Raw genomic sequence first — 23,439 nt, forward strand, 5'->3', positions numbered from 1 at the left:
CGTACCGTTCTAGTAAGAATTTACAAAAACCCAGCCTTATCTGTCACCTTTGGACAAAGGGTGACCCTTACCCAAAATTTAAAGATTCTAGCTTAAGCCGTTCCGTCTGGGCATTGATGAATCGTTAAATCAGTCAGTCAATCACTTAATATTTTATTAGTATAGATAAATCATGCTGGAGTTTATTTCGAAAATTAATTATTGATCAAAAAATATTCGCATTTTAAATAATTAGGCGATATAATAGTAATACTTGTAATAGATCTCTCCATGAGCTTCTCACATTTCTGCATTCCCCTTTTCTCACCCAATTTTCTCAAATCTCTGTCCCAAGGTTTTCCTTAAGCTCAAAACATGTCCAGGGTCACCTACAGCTTTAAATCCCATTCATCATTATCATTGTAAGGCATGTGATGATTACAACAATACGTTCTTCTATTCCACCGATTTGTAACTGTAATTTTTGATATGCATGTGTATTTATTGCAAACTACATCTATTTATTAAAAATATAAATCGAAATACAAAAAAATATTATTTATGATTGGTGATTATGGACGAACAAAATAAGCCATTTAACATTTGTATCAACATCATTTGACAACGATTGATGGAGTTTAAATATCGGCAATAAAAATGTAACAAATCACGGCAATGCAGGAGCGATTAAGTCGAACAGAACAGAAACTGCAATAAATTTTAGCCAATGGCAATGTTGTCAGTTTGAAAAACTAGGTACTTGATGACGGAATCACGTCATTTACTGCTTTGTTCAGATTCTGTTTATTGATTACTACAAAAAATAATGCAATTGTGTTGGGCATTAGCTGTGCTCCATCTAGTCCTCAAATGTACTTATTCTGTCTCCGAACAAGGGCAAGTCAGAAATGAATTCATCGTGTTTAAAAAGGGAGATTTTTAAAACGATCAATAGTCCCTATTTATAATATTAATAATGTTTATATAATAAGATTATATACTTCAAACTGGTGTATAGAAATATTTCCCTAAGGAACAACTGATGATGGTATTCTGTGTACATATATTAGATTGGGGAAAAAGAAATCCATAATTTTTATATGAACTATAGGACTTTATTTAACATGCTTCGGAATGTCCGATTTGGGCTAAATATAAACCGTTGTATGTTTTTTTTTCTGTTTTAAAGAGATTTCTCGATAATTTCTCCAATTTTATCGACATTTTTTATGACCGGCCTACCTGTAGTAAAAGTACAGTCATCTGCCGAAAAAATAATGGATTTCTTTTTCCCCAACCTAATATTAATACAACTTGTAGATTATGTTTGTTTTTTTTTTCATGAACAAAATCAGTTCTGAATATTTCTTGATGAAAAGTATTATTTAAAAAAGTTTCAGTCGATATTGCCGACAAATGTACACCCTCATTCTATGACATATTGTACGTAGTATACACCAATCCTGACATTGTTGTGAAGGTACAAGAGATGATGGACCCATATATCCGATAGTTGCACTAAATCTATGGCTAGTAAAAATATTGAGGTCTGATAATTTTAAAAAAGGCAGACAGACATACAATGTATTATGTTGGGGAAAATAAATCCATCATTTTTTCGGCAGATGGCTGTACTGGTAGATTTCTCGTAAAGTACCGATCAAACAATTTCAGATTTATGCTCGTTGGAAGGGCGACATTTCGCAGTAAAAAAACTTATTGTGCCTTTTTTGTTTGGTGCATTCAATTGTGAGTTCCACAGGGTGTTAAAATGGAAGTGAACAACGAGAAAATTCGGTACATTTTACAGTTTTTCTTTGACAAAGGCGAAAATGCAAGCGAAGCGGTTCAAGAATTTTTGATGTTAAAGATGCACCTCGCACAGGTAGGCCGGTCGTCGAAAATGTCGATAACATCGCCCAGGAGATAACATCGTAACATCGCCCAGGAGCTAAAAATCTATTGTTTTAATCCATTTACAATTGACGAGAAACGGCCGCAATTGGCGTGTCGTATTCGGAATACGACATACGGTTATATGGGGGCTATATCAAAACTTGGACCCAGGGTCCCCATGTTGGATTTCTATATTTGCTTTGTCATTAGAAACATGTGTGCAAAATTTTGGCCGCCTATGTCAAGTGGTTCGGCAGTTAATGAGTTTATACCCAATTTTTGGGTAAATACTCAAAATAGGGGTACCTTTGTATGGGGGCTACCAGTAAACGTGGACCTACATACATAAAATGTTGCATGGACATTGGGTACCCAAAAAGAACACTCTGTGCCAAATTACAGCCAATTTGGCCTTAAAATGTGTCTAATAGGCAAAAAATACCTTAAATCGGGAGATACGGTTATATGGGGGCTATATCAAAACTTGGACCCAGGGTCCCCATGTTGGATTTCTATATTTGCTTTGACATTAGAAACACGTGGCCGCCTATGTCAAGTGGTTCGGCAGTTAATGAGTTTATACCCAATTTTTGGGTAAATACTCAAAATAGGGGTACCTTTGTATGGGGGCTACCAGTAAACGTGGACCTACATACATAAAATTTTGCATGGATATTTGGTACCCAAAAAGAGCACTCTGTGCTAAATTACAGCCAATTTGGTTGTAAAATGTGTCTAATAAACAAAAAATACCTTAAATCGGGAGATATGGTTAAATGGGGGCTATATCAAAACTTGGACCCAGGGACCCCATGTTGGATTTCTATATTTTCTTTGTCATTAGAAACATGTGTGCAAAATTTTGGCCGCCTATGTCAAGTGGTTCGGCAGTTAATGAGTTTATACCCAATTTTTGGGTAAATACTCAAAATAGGGGTGCCTTTGTATGTGGGCTACCAGTAAACGTGGACCTACATACATAAAATTTTGCATGGATATTTGGTACCCAAAAAGAACACTCTGTGCCAAATTACAGCCAATTTGGCCTTAAAATGTGTCTAATAGGCAAAAAATACCTTAAATCGGGAGATACGGTTATATGGGGGCTATATCAAAACTTGGACCCAGGGACCCCATGTTGGATTTCTATATTTGCTTTGACATTAGAAACATGTGTGCAAAATTGTGGCCGCCTATGTCAAGTGGTTCGGCAGTNAATGAGTTTATACCCAATTTTTGGGTAAAAACTCAAAATAGGGGTATTTATGGGGGCTACCAGTAAACGTGGACCTACATACATAAAATTTTGTCATTTTGTAAAGTATCTGTAAAACTAGCCAATTTGGTTGTAAAATGTGTTAATAAACAAAAAATACCGGAAATAGGGTGATATGGTTATATGGGTGCTATATAAAATACCCAGGGACCCCATGGATTTCTATATTTGCTTTGTCATTAGAAACATGTGTACAAAATTGTGGCCGCCTATGTCAAGTGGTTCGGCAGTTAATGAGTTTATACCCAATTTTTGGGTAAATACCCGGTATTTACCAAGTATTTACCCACGTCTTTAAAGTATCGTAAAACTATCCACACACATTTGATAACAGAAATCCGGAAATAGGGTGTAAGATGTATTACCGAGTCAATATAGTAAATACCCAAATAAATACCCGCAAATGGGTATTTACCCGGTATTTACCCACCCCTTGGGTATTTACCCGGTAAATACCATCTCTACGTATTCCACCAGGACAACGCTAGGCCACACACATATACAGTGACTCGCTAGGAACTTCGGGAGCTTGGTTGGGAAGTTTTAATGCATCCGCCACACAGTCCGGACTTGACACCAATCGATTATCATCTTTTTCTTACGTTTCAAGGGCAAGGACTTCTATGAGAGAGGCATTATGAAGTTACCTTTAAAATGACAACAAATCATAGCACAAAACGGTGCATATTTGGCCCAAATCGGACATTCGAAGTATATAGTTCATAAAAAGATAATGGATTTTTCCCGAACCTAATATTTTTATCAAATCGGATATTATATTAGCTTAACATGAAATTTAAATTAATTGAAATATTACGATATTCATTATAACAGAATAAATCGGATAGCCCATTACCATCACATGAATTTTCAATATTGTTACTCTCCTTCTAGGATCTCCACTACAAGTACCAGAAGAAATTGTAAAGCTATTACGATGTGCATTTAACGGATTAAATCGAATAATACCTTGAATTCATATGAATTTTCAAAGTTTTGACACTCATTCGCAATTATCAGGAGTGGAGTCATCGGTCTCATATTAGAACTTGGCCAAGGTTTGGTAAAAATATTACGTAACGTTTGAATCAAATTGGATATTAGATTCGCTAGATATTGGGTTTGCAAGATTTCAAAATGTTGACACTTTTTGGAGGGGATGCCAAGACTGATTAGCCTTATATTCCAATTTTGAGGTTTAGTAAAATATTACGATGAGCGAAGTTTGTATCAAATCGAACACTTACTTTGATAGATATTGGATTTAAAAATTCTCAAAATGTTGACACTTTGTGGAGGAGATACCAGAAAGGATGGACCGACGGACCCCAACTGCAGACTTGATCTTATTATGGTGTCGATATTACGATGTGTTAAGTTAGGGCGAAATCGGGCACTTCGTTCGTATCGTATGATGTACACCCTATGATGATAGCTCTCTCTCTCCCTCGCAAGTACAGCAACGAAAGCAGTGAAGTTTTTTAATCTCCCCTTGTAGATAGCGAAAAACTGTCATGACAGCTCACCCTGTTAAGTTCTGAGATCGGTGTTTTGACTGGTCTGAATACTTCTCCATTGCAAAAAAATTATAGTGTGGTACCTGTGATACCACATAGCTGGTCACACACCTGTTTCGACAAGAGATTTAAATTCCGACAAGGGACTTCAGGACATTTTTCCTACTTTTCAACATATAACTGTCGAGTTTGAGAACGATAATTTTCGGGTAAAATGCATGTCTCCTGTCTATGTGGTAAAGAGTGTGGTCGAAGATTTCGTGGAGGGATATTTTCATATTCATCGAATGGAAGAAATTCGCAAAATCAACGAGATTAGTGTTCAACATGTTTACATGTGACCCAACGCCATGATCGTATAATCATCCGCATACGTAACAATCTCTGTGGCATATAGAGGGCGTGGAATACCGAAAAGGTGAATGTTAAACAGACCCGGGCTGCTTCACGGCGACTAGATTATCCAACGTTTCTAACTGGTAGGAGTAATGTGTGTACCATTTTTTTAAACGTTTTTGTCTGGTTTTAAGGGAGTTGGTCTGAGTCAAGAAGGATGACAGGCGAACTGAGACACCCTCCATTTTTCTGGTGAAGGCATACTCATTCACTGTGCCAAAACATGGAGCTACCAATTAACTCTATCAGCACCGTTCGTCTCGGATCATCACCTTAGGCGGTTAATTTTGACGAAGAAAAAACTACACAGACAAAGACTCGCAAGGTATTGCGCTGCAGCAGATCGATGCAATATTGTCACTTTTGCTGCAGCCTAACAACAAACTCTAACCGAAGTAGCTCCTAATGTGCTCCCACTTCTCACCAACATTGGCCTGCGGTAAAGTATGTTATGAGAAACCGAACAGAGTCACGGTCTGGGATATGTTGCTCTCACAACAGAAAACAACCTACTGGGGTGGTAGTTGCTGGCCGAAAACGAATTGTTTTAGTTTCGACAAATTACAACACTCAACATAACCAATATGGGTCTAATGAAAAATATTTATTCTGTCTATAAAATACATTTAGAACAGAGAAGATCATTTCGTCTGTCAATAGAAGACCTCTAGAATGTCTTCTATCTATAGAATATCTTTAGAAAGTCTTATGTTCGAAGAGTTGTCTATCGAAGACGGCTAAAAAATATTTCTAAAAAACGTTCTGCATATCGAAAAGCTTTCGGAGGTATTCTATCTAAAGAAGAGTTCTAGAAGGTGTTCGGTCTATGAAGGGAGGACTTTGAAAGACTTTTGCCTGCAGACATCTGTAAGTTCGTCTGTCTATAGAAGACCTTTGAAAGGTCACCAGGTAAAAATATGCGTCAAAGTATTTTTTCAAAGAAGGTTGCCAAAAATTCTTGTTGAAGACCTGCCTATAATGTTGCATATATCTACCACATTTTATACTTTAAAAAGAAAAAATGTGTAACAAATATTTCATTAATAAAAAAAATACTCACTCACCTCTTCAATGTCACACCGGCAAATGATTCAAACAATTCAACTCAAATAGATATAGATATTGGCACTTAACCGCCCCGTCAGGACGACATGAACAGATTACGAACCTTTTAAGAGGATTAACAAATTTGAATGATGTTTTTGTTTGTGTTATTGGTGTTGTTGTTATTCATCGTCCTTTGTTATTGGCATCGTTTTGTTTTTCATCAAAACACTTTGTGTGACACAACCACTTGAACATGACCACCAAGCCACTGAAGCAGCTAACCATCCAGCCAAGCAATGGACCATCCACATCATTGAGTTGCACTACATTAACCAAAGTTTGCTCTTTTGTCAGTCACTGACGACTGCCGGTGTTTGCATTTCGTGACGTTTTTGAATAACGGCCATCCGTCATTGGAATTTTGAGGGGTTGGGAGTGCGTTAATGTGTGTGAGACCCGTCCTGCAACAAAAAGTGTGTGATAAACGGAATTACTTAATTGAAACAACAACAAGGAAAATAAAGATTGCATCTACATATATTTGTTGTATTTCCCAAAATTATCTGATGCCATCCAATAACAAAACGACCGTCAAATTATCCAACAAAAACATATGCCTCGTATCACTGCAGCCGAATTGCACATGGAATTTGTCGTGTTCTGTTATCAGCATCCGTTGGGAAATCAAAAGTTCACTTGTCGTCGTCCTGCATGTTGGCTTGATGGCTTGTGTATTGCATAGGGTTACGGAAAGGGATACAAATTATTTTATGTTCAGAAAATATGTTTTTGTGTGAAGGAGATCTACCCGAACCCCTTTTGGACATAGGCGTGGATTTTTTAAAGAATATTTGTTCAAGGACTAACAGTCTATTAGGCGTGGATTTTTTTAAAGAATATTTTTGCAAAGACTACCAGACCAATAGGCGTGGATTTTTTAAAGAATATTTTTGCAAAGACTACCAGACCAATAAGTGTGGATTTTTTAAAGAATATTTTTGCAAAGACTACCAGACCAATAGGCCTGGATTTTTTAAAGAATATTTTTCCAAAGACTACCAGACCAATAGGCGTGGATTTTTTAAAGAATATTTTTCCAAAGACTACCAGACCAATAGGCGTGGATTTTTTAAAGAATATTTTTCCAAAGACTACCAGACCAATAGGCGTGGATTTTTTAAAGAATATTTTTCCAAAGACTACCAGACCAATAGGCGTGGATTTTTTAAAGAATATTTTTCCAAAGACTACCAGACCAATAGGCGTGGATTTTTTAAAGAATATTTTTCCAAAGACTACCAGACCAATAGGCGTGGATTTTTTAAAGAATATTTTTCCAAAGACTACCAGACCAATAGGCGTGGATTTTTTAAAGAATATTTTTCCAAAGACTACCAGACCAATAGGCGTGGATTTTTTAAAGAATATTTTTCCAAAGACTACCAGACCAATAGGCGTGGATTTTTTAAAGAATATTTTTCCAAAGACTACCAGACCAATAGGCGTGGATTTTTTAAAGAATATTTTTCCAAAGACTACCAGACCAATAGGCGTGGATTTTTTAAAGAATATTTTTCCAAAGACTACCAGACCAATAGGCGTGGATTTTTTAAAGAATATTTTTCCAAAGAAAGAAATAGGCGTGGATTTTTTAAAGAATATTTTTGCAAAGGACTGCCAGACTAATAGGCGTGGATTTTTAAAGAATATTTTTGCAAAGGACTGCCAGACTAATAGGCGTGGATTTTTAAAGAATATTTTTGCAAAGGACTGCCAGACTAATAGGCGTGGATTTTTAAAGAATATTTTTGCAAAGGACCAATACAAGGCGTGGATTTTTTAAAGAATATTTTTTCAAAGGACCCATAAAAGGCGTGGATTTTTTAAAGAATATTTTTGCAAAGGACTGGCGTGGATTTTTTAAAGAATATTTTTGCAAAGGACTGCCAGACTAATAGGCGTGGATTTTTAAAGAATATTTTTGCAAAGGACTGCCAGACTAATAGGCGTGGATTTTTAAAGAATATTTTTTCAATGAAGGAATCAACAAATATGTTTCCTTGAGTCTATAGCACATAAAATAGGCGTGGGTTTTTAAAGAATAGTTTTTGAAAGTCCTGTAGAAGCCTTTGATAATTTGAACCTAAAATTTAATCCAATAACCCTTCTTGTACAACAAAACCTCATTCATTTTTTATTTCAAATTTTCTATTCAATTTTATGCCTTATTAAACCAGTAGTGACATTTCAATACCGATTACATGATTGAATCTCACACACAGGAATATAAACGGGCTGTGGTCACGTGGCCACTTTGTCGCCTCTCTTTTTTGTTGTTGCTCGATTCCTTGTTGTGGCTGTTAACAAAAGCAAGTGTTTCTCTTTTTTTCAAAATTGTGTGAAATGAAGCCGAAGTAGCAAGCCGCCAGCCTGCCTGACCAAACATCACTCCTTCGCTGTGCCCACCTCGACCTCCTCGCAACGTTGACATGTCTTGTGGCACGTGCAGCCTCCCTATCCTATGCAATGGGCTATTGTGTTTCCGTTTGTCCTTGTGATAACTTCAAATCATTTCCTTAAACAAACACAGACTCCGGATTTTTCGTGGTAAATTCATCTTGTTAGGAGGAAAGGTGGGTATTTTCTGTAGTTGGTGTGGAGGGTTTGTTGCTTGTTGAGCGAAGCTAAACAGAAGAGGCATGAGGCGCGTGCTTATAATTTTTGTTTTGTTAGTTTTACTGATGCATGCAGATGCTTTGGGCCGAGAAATATCAAAACGAGAAGGAACATTTTAACTGATACAAATGGGTATGTGTCTGTGTTTCTGTCTGTGAGTACTCCAAGTACCCAGTTTCTGCAAAAAATCAATTCTATACAGAGTAAATCAAGCATGTATATGTCATCGCAGTGCCGTTAAATGGAAACGAATTTGACAGCAATAAGATAACTTGATGCTATCGTTTAGATGTATGAGTAATGTGAATGGATGTGCGATAAACTCAAGAAAAAATGTTAGTTGATTGTTTGCCTATTTTAACAAAATATATTCTTTAATAATCCAGTCCTTCAAAAAATATTCTTTAAAATTCCACGCCTATTTTCGTGATGGTCCTTACAAAAATATTCTTTAAAAATCCACGCCTATTTTCGTGATGGTCCTTACAAAAATATTCTTTAAAAATCCACGCCTATTTTCGTGATGGTCCTTACAAAAATATTCTTTAAAAATCCACGCCTATTTTCGTGATGGTCCTTACAAAAATATTCTTTAAAAATCCACGCCTATTTTCGTGATGGTCCTTACAAAAATATTCTTTAAAAATCCACGCCTATTTTCGTGATGGTCCTTACAAAAATATTCTTTAAAAATCCACGCCTATTTTCGTGATGGTCCTTACAAAAATATTCTTTAAAAATCCACGCCTATTTTCGTGATGGTCCTTACAAAAATATTCTTTAAAAATCCACGCCTATTTTCGTGATGGTCCTTACAAAAATATTCTTTAAAAATCCACGCCTATTTTCGTGATGGTCCTTACAAAAATATTCTTTAAAAATCCACGCCTATTTTCGTGATGGTCCTTACAAAAATATTCTTTAAAAATCCACGCCTATTTTCGTGATGGTCCTTACAAAAATATTCTTTAAAAATCCACGCCTATTTTCGTGATGGTCCTTACAAAAATATTCTTTAAAAATCCACGCCTATTTTCGTGATGGTCCTTACAAAAATATTCTTTAAAAATCCACGCCTATTTTCGTGATGGTCCTTACAAAAATATTCTTTAAAAATCCACGCCTATTTTCGTGATGGTCCTTACAAAAATATTCTTTAAAAATCCACGCCTATTTTCGTGATGGTCCTTACAAAAATATTCTTTAAAAATCCACGCCTATTTTCGTGATGGTCCTTACAAAAATATTCTTTAAAAATCCACGCCTATTTTCGTGATGGTCCTTACAAAAATATTCTTTAAAAATCCACGCCTATTTTCGTGATGGTCCTTACAAAAATATTCTTTAAAAATCCACGCCTACGCCTATTTTCGTGATGGTCCTTACAAAAATATTCTTTAATAATCCAGTCCTTGAAAATATATTATTTAAAAAGCCACGCCTATTTTCGTGATGGTCCTTACAAAAATATTCTTTAAAAATACACGCCTATTTTCGTGATGGTCCTTGAAAAAATATTCTTTAAAAAATCCACGCCTATTGTTGTGATGGTCCTTGAAAAAATATTCTTTAAAAAATCCACGCCTATTGTTGTGATGGTCCTTGAAAAAATATTCTTTAAAAAATCCACGCCTATTGTTGTGATGGTCCTTGAAAAAAATATTCTTTAAAAAATCCACGCCTATTGTTGTGATGGTCCTTGAAAAAATATTCTTTAAAAAATCCACGCCTATTGTTGTGATGGTCCTTGAAAAAATATTCTTTAAAAAATCCACGCCTATTGTTGTGATGGTCCTTGAAAAAATATTCTTTAAAAAATCCACGCCTATTGTTGTGATGGTCCTTGAAAAAATATTCTTTAAAAAATCCACGCCTATTGTTGTGATGGTCCTTGAAAAAATATTCTTTAAAAAATCCACGCCTATTGTTGTGATGGTCCTTGAAAAAATATTCTTTAAAAAATCCACGCCTATTGTTGTGATGGTCCTTGAAAAAATATTCTTTAAAAAATCCACGCCTATTGTTGTGATGGTCCTTGAAAAAATATTCTTTAAAAAATCCACGCCTATTGTTGTGATGGTCCTTGAAAAAATATTCTTTAAAAAATCCACGCCTATTGTTGTGATGGTCCTTGAAAAAATATTCTTTAAAAAATCCACGCCTATTGTTGTGATGGTCCTTGAAAAAATATTCTTTAAAAAATCCACGCCTATTGTTGTGATGGTCCTTGAAAAAATATTCTTTAAAAAATCCACGCCTATTGTTGTGATGGTCCTTGAAAAAATATTCTTTAAAAAATCCACGCCTATTGTTGTGATGGTCCTTGAAAAAATATTCTTTAAAAAATCCACGCCTATTGTTGTGATGGTCCTTGAAAAAATATTCTTTAAAAAATCCACGCCTATTGTTGTGATGGTCCTTGAAAAAATATTCTTTAAAAAATCCACGCCTATTGTTGTGATGGTCCTTGAAAAAATATTCTTTAAAAAATCCACGCCTATTGTTGTGATGGTCCTTGAAAAAATATTCTTTAAAAAATCCACGCCTATTCTTGTGATGGTCCTTGAAATACTTTTTATTCCTTATGACCCTGCTGGTCCTTGTAAAAATCCACTTCCAACAGATATTTTTCTTTGAGCGACGAATCATTTGAATCGTTGCAAAACAAAAATGACTGTCTGTTTTTCTTTGGCTTCTTTTCTGTTGTTGTTTTTGCTGTTGAATTTGTTTTAGGTCACGTGTCGTGTCGTTAGATTTGTGTATGCCTTTTTCGTTTACGTTACTAATCTATCAAAAGTGTTGGCAGGATGCGAACGTACGTTCGCTTTCTTCCTCCAACCAGCCATGGCATAGCTAAAAGATGAACGAGCGGACAGACATACAAATACATCACATTTTATTGGCAAGTAGGAATCAGCAGCCCGGCAATACAAGTACAATAACGTATGCCAACCAACCAACCAGCCAGCCAAAGGGAAACAGACAGATTTTCCTCTTTCCTTTCGGAAGACTTTTTCTTGTTAACCAGCCATTCGTGTGATTGTTTGTTTACCCCGGTTTTTTGTTTTGCCATAGTTTTGTAGTACTGTTTGTGCTTGGAGCTGTTGTTGTTTTAATTTTGATTTGTTTTCTTTTGCTATTGTGGTCCTTTGGTTTCGTACTCGTCCTGGCTGTTGTTCCTTTGTTGTTTGTTTGTTCGTTTGATTGTTTCAATTATGGATTTTGCCACTTTAGGTGGCATTATCCCATTGCTGGTGTTACTGCTGCTGTTGTAGTTGTTGTTCTTTTTTGCCCATTGTTGTTGTTTACCGGATGTCCTGGTTTTTTGTTTCACAATTGAGCGGTAAATAAGAAGGAACACAAAAGATTTCCATTTCGCTTTTTGGGAAAAACACTTGTAATTGTGATTGGTAATTAAAGGACACGTTTTGCATAAATTATGTTCTTGTCGTTGTTGTTGTTGGTGCTGCTGTTATTGTTTAAAAGACCATCACGTTATGCGTATGGGAATTAAATATGAAAAATGTTAATTAAAAATATCTGGGTTATACCAATTTCGGGAAATGAATGAGTGATTGCGAGTATGTAAATAACATATTACCATAATTAGTGGAAATTTTTGGCGGAAGGAAGAACAAAATAAATACGTACAGACTAAAAGGGTAAATTATTAAGAAGACTAAAGGATCTTCAAAAAAAAAAAAATTGAATTTTTAAAGAATATTTTTTTAAGGACTTGCAGTCTAGCCTTAGGCGTGGATTTTTAAAGAATATTTTTTCAAGGACTAGCAGTCCATTAGACGTGGATTTTAAAGAATATTTTTTCAAGGACTAGCAGTCCATTAGGCGTGGATTTTTAAAGAATATTTTTTCAAGGGCTATCATCCCAATAGGCGTGTATTTTTAAAGAGTATTTTTTCACGGACTACCAAAGCAATAGGCGTTCATTTTTTCAAGGACTATCACAGTAATAGGCGTGGATTTTTAAAGAATATTTTTTCAAGGGCTATCATCCCAATAGGCGTGGATTTTTAAAGAGTATTTTTTCACGGACTACCAAAGCAATAGGCGTGGATTTTTAAAGAGTATTTTTTCACGGACTACCAAAGCAATAGGCGTGGATTTTTTAAGAATATTTTTTCAAGGACAGCAGTCCATTAGACGTGGATTTTAAAGAATATTTTTTCAAGGACTAGCAGTCCATTAGGCGTGGATTTTTAAAGAATATTTTTTCAAGGGCTATCATCCCAATAGGCGTGTATTTTTAAAGAGTATTTTTTCACGGACTACCAAAGCAATAGGCGTTCATTTTTTCAAGGACTATCACAGTAATAGGCGTGGATTTTTAAAGAATATTTTTTCAAGGGCTATCATCCCAATAGGCGTGGATTTTTAAAGAGTATTTTTTCACGGACTACCAAAGCAAGCAATAGGCGTGGATTTTTTAAGAATATTTTTTCAAGGACAATCAAGGACTATCACAAGCAATAGGCGTGGATTTTTTAAGAATATTTTTTAAGAATATCACGGACTACCACAACAAGCAATAGGCGTGGATTTTTTAAGAATATTTTTTCAAGGACAATCAAGGACTATCACAAGCAATAGGCGTGGATTTTTTAAGAATATTTTTCAAGGACTGTCACAGCAATAGGCGTGGATTTTAAAGAATTATTGTTCAAGGACTATCACAGCAATAGGCATGGATTTTTAAAGAATTATTTTTCAAGGACTATCACAGCAATAGGCGTGGATTTTTATACCCTACACAACTATGTTGTCAGGGTATTATAGTTTTGTGCAGGCCCAAATGTTTGTAACGCCGCGAAATATTGGTCCTAGACCCACCTTTAAGTATACCGATCGTCATATCTCGACTAGCTGAGTCGATCTAGACATGTGTGTCCGTCCGTCCGTCCGTCCGTCTGTCCATTATAATTTGTAAACACGATACAGGCCACAGTTATGGACCAATCTTCACGAAATTTTGCATGTAGGATGGGTTCTGGCCAATGAAGACCCCTATTGTTTTTGGAAAAGATCGGTTAATATTAAGGGGATGAAATGGACCAAAAACTTTATTTTTGTCTGATTTTCTGGTCGCTCCAGATGCCACAATTATGGCCCAAACATCGCGAATTTTTGCATGGAGAAGGGGATCGGGCCAAAGAATAAGCATGCTTGCTTAGATAAAGATCGGTCAATATTTAGGGGGTCAAATGGACCCTAACTTTTGTGTGAAAAATGACAAAATTTGTATTCTATAGCGTATATATTTACCACTGAAGGACATAGACCCGAGAAGTTGGTAATATACGGTAGAGGTGTGATTGACCTTTAAATTGATACCAATTATATTGCCGTAGGTACTCGTATGCACTTAAATATTTACAGGTGCTTACTTATTTATATATTATTTAGTAATCTATTACCACACTGGAGGGCGGAAACATAGCGCTGATCGCTTGGAAATGTTCCATGAGGTTCCAGTTATGGTCAAGGACAACGCCCAAAATGCTAGGTGATGATCAGATAATAATTTTTCGGATAAAGTTTACCGAAAACTTAATTATTTGTGCTTTTCGAGTCGAAAGCTGAACATCACAACACAACCCACGGTGAAGGGAATCTGGACAAGTAATTAGAGGGGCTGTACTGATTATTAGTAACATTTGCTGACCACTAGCCATTCAAAAGTGTGCAAATATCGCGAAATATTGCCCAATCTCAGAATATAGAACCACAGAAAGTTAGATTTTAATGCAAGTTGTGTAGGGTATCAAATGGTCGGCCCCGTCCGACTATACTGCTCCGCTCACTGGTTTAAGAATATTTTTTCAAGGACAATCAATGCTCTAGGCGTGGATTTTTAAAGAACAATTTTTTCAAGGACAATCAATGCTCTAGGCGTGGATTTTTAAAGAATAATTTTTTCAAGGACAATCAATGCTCTAGGCGTGGATTTTTAAAGAATAATTTTTTCAAGGGCGTGGATTTTTAAAGAATAATTTTTTTATGGACAATTAATGATTGGAGATTGGAGGGAATAATAATTGGTCTTAAAAAAAGTCATATGGTCTTATGGAGATCCAAGTGGCATTATGGAAGACCACTTGGTCATATATAATATAAAATTGTCATTACAGATATCAAAAGGCATTATAAACTTCAAAATAAAAATATTATAAAATTATTTTTGATTTTTCATTCTGATAATACGTAACAAATCCAAAGTGATTAAAAACTTCTTCCTTTTGGAATCTTTATTAACAATATATACATTTGTGTCTCTAATTAGGGCTTAATCCTATTTCATTGTCAAACCGAGGATGAGTCAAACAATAACATTTAGTTCTAAATAATTAGAGGAAATTATGTTTCCATTGTACATTCATACATTTAAACATACAAAACAATGATTTTATTGCAATTTCCGTTCGCCAAATATACAGTAAATACATATATAAAAATATACGTGTATATATACATATAAATATACATACATATTACATATATTCATATATATGTATGTATGTCATTCAATTTCTCGTGATTAATTTACGACAAGTTTCTTTGTGAAGGATTTACAGAAAATGTCAATCACCACTTCAATGATGACATAAGACATAGGTCGGCTGGCTATCAGTTCGGTTTTATGTTAATTTTTCAAATGAAACAACTGATTGGCGTCACCTGATAAATAAAACGTATCAAATGTGATATCTGCTCAACTTAAACACAGATATAAACAACAATTTGGCAAACTGGAAGTAATTCATCATTATTAAATATATAACTAATTCGCTACGAGGGTATTCCCACATCCAGAGGCGAAATTTGGTGTGGTAAGTGCAAAGGTGCGATTCGATTCAAACTTGCAATATAAATAGATATCTGTATACGTGCGATGATGTTAGTATATTAAAAATATGAAGGAGAGTTTCGTCATATATTAAACTTGTGGTTGTATAATTGTAAATTCTCTAAAGAAAGGGGAGTTAGGGTATGCGTACTGGTGCACTTGAATATGAATACCCTTGTTGTATGAGGTTTATTATTGAAATGCACGCACACTATGCTTCAGGAATCGAGTTTCCTGGTCAAACCCTATTCAGGATTCAATAGTAAACATATTTGGTCTTTTCCCGTACTACAATAGCTATACCTTATTTTTAATATCATAAAGGGAAAATTGATATCGTAGAAAACTAAGGAAACCAACAACTCAAGTCGAAATAAAGCGACCAACCGGACCACAGGTTGGGGCTTTATTTTTTTGAAAATGAATTGGATGAATTTATAGCGCAATCGAGAGACGATTAATGATGATCGGGGTTGAATAATATTGATCTTGACAATTTTTTGATACTGCGTTTCATTGCTTAAGACACGATCTAGACATAAATGCACCTATAGTGTATTGGGTTCAAACTAGTTCAGACATTTTAGAGGCGAGTTAGAAATAAAATGCCTTTAAGGGGACCCTCTCGGTTTCAAAAAATCGACCTATTAATTTTATTTGAACCTTTAACTTCTCAAAAATTATTCTTTAAAATATAAAGTGAAAATTTCTTGAAACCATGTTATTACGCTTGGCGGGCACGATAACTCAAAAACTATTAATCTGGATATAGTTATCGTATGAATTACGATATATCCAATCGGCTTTCAGCTTGGTTGCGATTTTCCAAATATATATATATATATAATAATAATTTTCCTTTGTCCGCAATTTACGAATTTTTGAAGGAAGTTAATCATTCCAGTTCCGCCATTCGTAAAAACACTGTTCCGAGAAAAACGGTTTTAAAGTTTGAGAATCACTCTATCCGATGTTAACACAATAAATCGGCTATATCTTCAAGAGTTGTTGAGGTTTTCACTTGAAATTTTGTAGGCACATTTTTGAACTAGTTTAGGTTCGAATTAAATGAAAACACAAAATTAAATTTTTTGAAACCGAGAACATATATAACAGCCAAGTTACATGTTGGGGGAAAAATCCATTATTTTTATACTACTATAGCACTTTATTTAACATGCCTCGGAATGTGTGATTTGCCATTTTTAAGGTCCTGCTCTATATTTGCAAAAAAAAAAAAAAACTCTAGCAGCGGATTTTCACAATCCTCCTTAGATACAAATTTTTTACCATTAAAGAAATTGTGCATTGCTAGAAAAATATGATAATCGCTTAGTGCCAAGTCCGGACTGTATGACGGATGCATTTAAACTTCTCGATCAAGCTCCCGAAGTTTCTGGCGAGTTACTGTAGATGTGTGTGGCTTAGCGTTGTCCTGGTGGAACACGACACCTCTTCTGTTGGGTAATTCTGGCCGTTTCTGGTCAACTGCTATTTTCAAACGGCTCAGTTGTTGACAGAAGAGATTAGAATTTAGCGGCCAGACGCTAAATATGTGGATGCAACTCATAATAAATAATCCCCTTCCAGTCCCATCAAATCCATAGCAGAACCTTCCTGGCCGTTAGTCCTAGTTTGGCCACCGTTTGAGGTGCTTCACCGTTCTTTGACCACGATCGTATGTGATCCATTTCTCATCTCCAGTCACCATCCATTTAAGAAATTGGTCTATCTCATTCCGTTTGGCCAAGGCTTCACAGATGGAAATTCGATCCCTTCTACTGTGTCACCCACACTTCGAGATTCATTTTAAATCCAGCTTTGTGTAAATGGCTTAAAACAGTTTTAAGGTTCATTTTTAGCTCATGGGCGATGTTATGACTGCTAACATGCCGGTCAACTTCGATAATTTCTCCGATTTTATAGAAAATTTCATAATGGATTTCTTTTTTCCCCAACCTAATACTTGAAGGTTATAAGACTTAGTAAAAATATTAAGTAGTGCACAGTTTCGTTCAAATGGGATAGTCCGTATGGTTTTATTATAAAAGTTTTCAGAAAAAATCGACGACTTTGCGATTTTGCCAATCAGTTTGTCGGAAACTGATTGGGTCCAAAGAAACATGAGGTCTAAAACCAAGATTCTGATGAGGCACAGTTTTGCAGTAACAAAGTGTATATACTCTAATTAATCATAAGGCTGAAGGTGTAAATATTCAACAATATGTTGTTGTAGATTTTTTTAATACATAAAAAAATTAATGCTTATATTTTCCATTCTCCATAATTTTCTTCATAAATATCTCGTCATCATAAGTAAGTATTTGGTTAATGGAAATTCTTCCGGATATATAATTTCGTGAATTTCTTGAATTAAATGGAGATTGTAATTCTTGATATGATTATGTGCCCTATGTATTTTAGACCCAAGAACCACACCTATCTAAAAAGAGCTATTCGATGAAAATCCAGCAAGCCACTCCAGGACATATAACAATGTATTTTATTCTGAAATCCCGAAATGCATTTTTTTAGCAATACAGCTTGGAAATGGGTCTAGAATCATAACTAAAACAATAAATCGTCGTTAAGTTCGGCCGATATACCCTCAATAAATTAATAGGGACTTTTATACGGTTTAAATAAGACAATGACAAAGCAGGGGTCTGTGCTGAATATTATCTGCGAATATGTTTTCCATCCTCCAAGAAATCGTAACTCTTTCTAGAGCATCCACAGAGGGTTATAATTTTTAATACTAATATGGAGAATACGATTGAATCGAAAATTAAGTGGACATTTTTAGGCAACTCAGATACTTTCTCCAAAGAAGGTCACCAGCTTTATAACAGATTTTATCCAAACTTTAAACGTAGGTCAAATGCGAAGATGGAGCTTATCAATCCAATCGTCGTCGTTGCCGACCACTTGACAATTTATTCAAACTTTAACTTTCTGTGGAACTGTCGAAATTTTCTTGTTTACATATCGGTTATCACACATCAATAGATATAAGAATAAAAATCATCCTTGCTCCTGGAACGAAAATATGCGCCACAATACAAAATTTTTTAATTTGTCACATAAAAGTATTGGTTTATTTGAGCCGCTAAATATTGACCGATCATCTACAGAACTGTCTTTCTCATTCATTGGCCCTAATCGACATTTTTGTATAAAAGTCCTATAGGAGGACTTCTATATATATTAGAGAACCGAACCTAAATGTGACAATCAGTCTACAACTGTGGCCTGTAGTTTAATTATACCCTACACAACTATGTTGTCAGGGTATTATAGCTTTGTGTAGGGTTTGTAATGCCGCGAACCACCCGTTTAGTATACCAATTGTCATATATCGACTAGCTGAGTCGATCTAGACATGTGTGTCCGTCCGCCCGTCTATCCATTATAATTTGTAAAAACGATAAAGGCCACAGTTAGGGACAAATCTTCACGAAATTTTGGATGTAGGTAGGGTTTTGGCCAATGAAGATCCCTATTGCTTTTTGGTAAATATCGATTAATATTTAGGTGATGGAATGAACCTAACTTAATTTTTGTCGGTTTTATTGCTCGCTCCAGAGACCGCTATTATGGCCCAAACATCGCAAATTTTTACAAAGAATAAGAATGGCTGTTTTGATAAAGATCGTCATTATTTAGGGGGTCAAATCCGAGAGGAGTGGCGTAAGTGTCGTATGTACTCGGATGTCGGAGTTACACTTAAATATTAACAGGTGCTTACGTATTCAGATATTATTTCGTAACCCATTACCACACTGGAGGGCGGAAATATAGCGCTGATCGCTTTGAAATGTTCCATGAGGTTACAATTATGGCCAAGGACAACGCCTATAATTTTCGGGTCGATATGTAGGTCACAATTAAAAGCCGGACATCACAACCCAAGACGAAAGCAATACGGACTAGGAAGGACTGTACTGAATATTAGTAATATTCGGAAAATGTGTCAGTGTAAGGTATATCACGAAATATTGCCCAGGCTTGGAATAAAAAACCGCAGAAAGTTAGAGTTCCGTGGTAGTTGTGTAAGGTATCGTATGGTCGGGCCGTCCGACTATACTGCTCCGCTCACTGGTTTTAAATTATAATGGTCAGACAGATGAATGGACGCATTTCGCTAGATCGATCAAGCTGGTCGATTTATTACGACCGACATATTAAAATGTGGGTCTTGTATATATAGTTGTTTCTCATATACTTATAGCAGATATCTAGGTCAATAGTCCATTTATGGAACACAACGTTTCAAAATTTCAACATAAGTAATTTTCTACAATCACTGCCTTGAAAACATTTATAAATAATTTCCTACACATTTCCCTTCCACGGTGACTCCCGAAAACATTGGACACTCTACGAACTCGTGAAATAATATTTACAATTCTTACCGCTCAGATAGCACCTTGTTGCCCTCCATAACATTTCGGTTGTAAATTATCAATGACGTTGAAAAAAAGAAATATATAAACGGCAAAGTTTGCTAATTTTATGACTGCCGGAGGTGAGCGATAAGAAATGAAAACATTCGCACAACAGACAATCAAAACGAAGAAGTGACAGTTGATGTTGTTGTCGTTTTTATTTTATTTTCAAGTTACAATTTTTGCTTGAATATAGAAATATTAATACAGATTGCTATATACGAGTATACGGGGCTTTAGGGCAAAATTGGGACCCGAGATCAAAACTTCGGTATATTTGATGGAAGTATTTAAGGAAAATATTTTATTGAACATAAGATCTCAAGCCCACAGTATCACAGTATTCTCCGATTTTATTTATTTCCAATATTTAGCGATTAGGTGATATATGATTAAATCGAAATAACTGACTCATACTACTATCCCAACCTAACCCAATATATAAGGAAACTTTAGCGGGCTCTGGCTTTTCCTCGCAACAATTATCGCAAGATAACCATCGCGGTTTATTACCCTACTGTCCGGCGCATATTGCAAACAAATTTATGACAAGACTATTCATTGACTTAGAGTTCAAGTGTTGAAATAACATTCAGTTATGGCATTGTTTATGACACCTATGTGTATTGACTATAAATAAAATATAACAAAAACAGCAATATTATAAAATGTCATAAAAAATATCGCAAAATATAGAGAACACAACTGCAGAGCATCAAGGTAATGACGAATGTACACATACATATGTTCTGCATGGATACCAAATGCGGAGTTGGGTGTTTGATAAAATATATTAGATTGGGGAAAAAGAAATCCATTATTTTTTATATGAACAATAGGAATTTATTTAACATGCTTCGAAATGTCCGATTTGGGCCAAATATAGACCGTTTTGTTGTATGATTGGTTGCCATATTAAAGGTAAATTTTGAATGCCTCTCCCATAGAAGTCCTGCTCTCTATTTGCAAAAAACTCTAGCAGTCGATTTTCACAATCCTTCCGAGACACCAATTTGTATACCCTTCACCACACTGTGGTACAGGGTATTATGTCTTTGTGCATATGTTTGTAATAGGCAAAAGGAAACGATGTAGACACTGGTTCCTTCTGAGAATATGCATAGAATCACTTTCTGAGTCGATTTATGCATGTCCGGCCGTCCGTCCGTCTGTCCATGTTAAATTGTAAACAAAGTACAGGTCGCACTTATTATTCGAATCCTGATAACATATGGCACAGCTCATCTATTTGGCCCAAGGACGAACCCTATTAAAATTGGTCCAGATTTAGATATAAATCGGTTTAGATTTAGATATAGCTCCCATATATATTTTCATCCGATTTAAGGTAAATGGTGCACCAAAGTACCTATATATCTTTAGATTTGCATGAAATTTGGTATAGTGTACTAAATTAATTCTAGAGCGATGTATGTAAAGTTTCGTGAATATCGGTTCAGATGTAGATATAGCTTCCATATATACTTTTGTCCGATTTTAGGTAAATAGTGCACCAAAGGCGCTATATATCCTTAGATTTGCACGAAATTTGTCTAGAGTGATGTGTGTTAAGTTTCGTGATAATCGGTTCAGATTTAGATATAGCTCCCATATATATATATATATATATATATATATATGTCCCATGGTACGCAGGAGTCTCTAAATCTGCCCGAATGAAATTAAATTTATCATAGGTTGCAGAAAGAGTATGTTCCTTCGAGGGAACATTGACATGCAGTTGTACATATGTATGTACAACATATCCAAAGTGGTGAAGGGTATCATGCAGTCGGCCCAGTCCGAATTTACTACTTTCTTTACTGGTTTATCATTAAAGAAAATTTGCAATGCAAGGAAAAAAATAATCGCTTGGTGTCAAGTCCGGACTGTTTGGCCATATGGAAGCAGCTCATAATAAATAATACCCTTCCAGTCCCACCAAATACATAACAGAACCTTCCTGGCCGTTAGTCCTGGTTTAACCACCGTTTGAGGTGCTTCACCACTCTTTGACCACGATCGTTTTCGCACAGGAAATTCGATCCATCCTATTTTTTCTGTCACCCTTCCAACCAGAAATAAATCTGAAATCGATACTTTACGAGAAATCTATAAGTACAGCCATCTGCCGAAAAAAAATTATGGATTTCTTTTGTGAGGTACTCTAGCAATATATGGGAGATCTTTTGTCTATTAAGTTATATTCTATGAAAAGAATCAGGTATTCTGCCTATAGAAGATATTTAGGCCTAATGAAAGGTTTGCCCATGCAAAAACATGCAGAAGATCTCTGGGAGGTTTTCTGTTTATAAAATACCTGTAGGAGGTCCTCTGCCTATAGAGAAGCTATACATGATCTTTTAATTAAAAACGTATTGCGAGAGATTTTCTGTATTAAAAATATCAGTAGAATAACTTCTAAATATAAATGGTCTGTAGCAGGACTTTCGTGTATAGAAGACTCGTAGAAATTCTTTTGTCTATAAAATACTTAAAGAAGTTGTGCTGTCTATTGAAGATCTGAAAGAGTTCTTGTGTCTATAGTAGACATGTCTACAGTCTTCAAAATGTCTATGAAGGTTTTGCAGAATCGTGGAAATATATTGAACATTTTGCATGAGGATGCATTTTATTTTATGATAAGTCAAAGTAACAAATTAATGCCGCTGGAAAATTCCTGAAATTTATACATGGTCCATAGACCTACATTTAAAATTTTCTGTCAGAAGATCCAGTAGATCCTCTGAGAACCTACAAAGCATAATTATAACCATACCGTTTGGAAAATTCGACAAATAAAATAAATATATAACAAATATATTTATATATATATATATATATAACAAATATATTTAAATTATAACCTTCATATTCCAAAAATTGATCTAAGCTGTCATATCATGGGCCTCTATTGAAAAATTTCGGAACTTTTGTCCTCTGAGAGTTCGAAATAGTTTATTAATTACTAGCATAGGCCCGCTACGTCGTTAGCGGAATTTTTATATAGTTAAAATAAAAAAGCTACAGAATATACTTTTTATATTTGAATATTTAACATAAATTTGAACTATTTAAAATAATGATAGGTCCTATATCTTATTTTTTTAAGAAAATATCAGATTTTACTCCGCATTTCTTTCGAACAGATACGTTGATACGTTATTCTACTAAATCGAGTACAACATACTTATATTTATATTTTCTGAAAGTGTACTATGATTACACTGTGCTACAAAATAACAAAAAAAATTTTTTCAGGGGTTCTAATGTACCAATTCTGTTTAGTTAGAGTCCCTGGACCACGAAAATACCTTTGGTTTTTCTGGGTCACTTCGGAAA

This window comes from Musca vetustissima, unplaced genomic scaffold, assembly GCF_032173495.1.
Source record: "Musca vetustissima isolate MV318-11 ecotype Yass unplaced genomic scaffold, APGP_CSIRO_Mvet_v1 utg11901, whole genome shotgun sequence".
Classification (NCBI taxonomy): Eukaryota; Metazoa; Arthropoda; class Insecta; order Diptera; family Muscidae; genus Musca; species Musca vetustissima.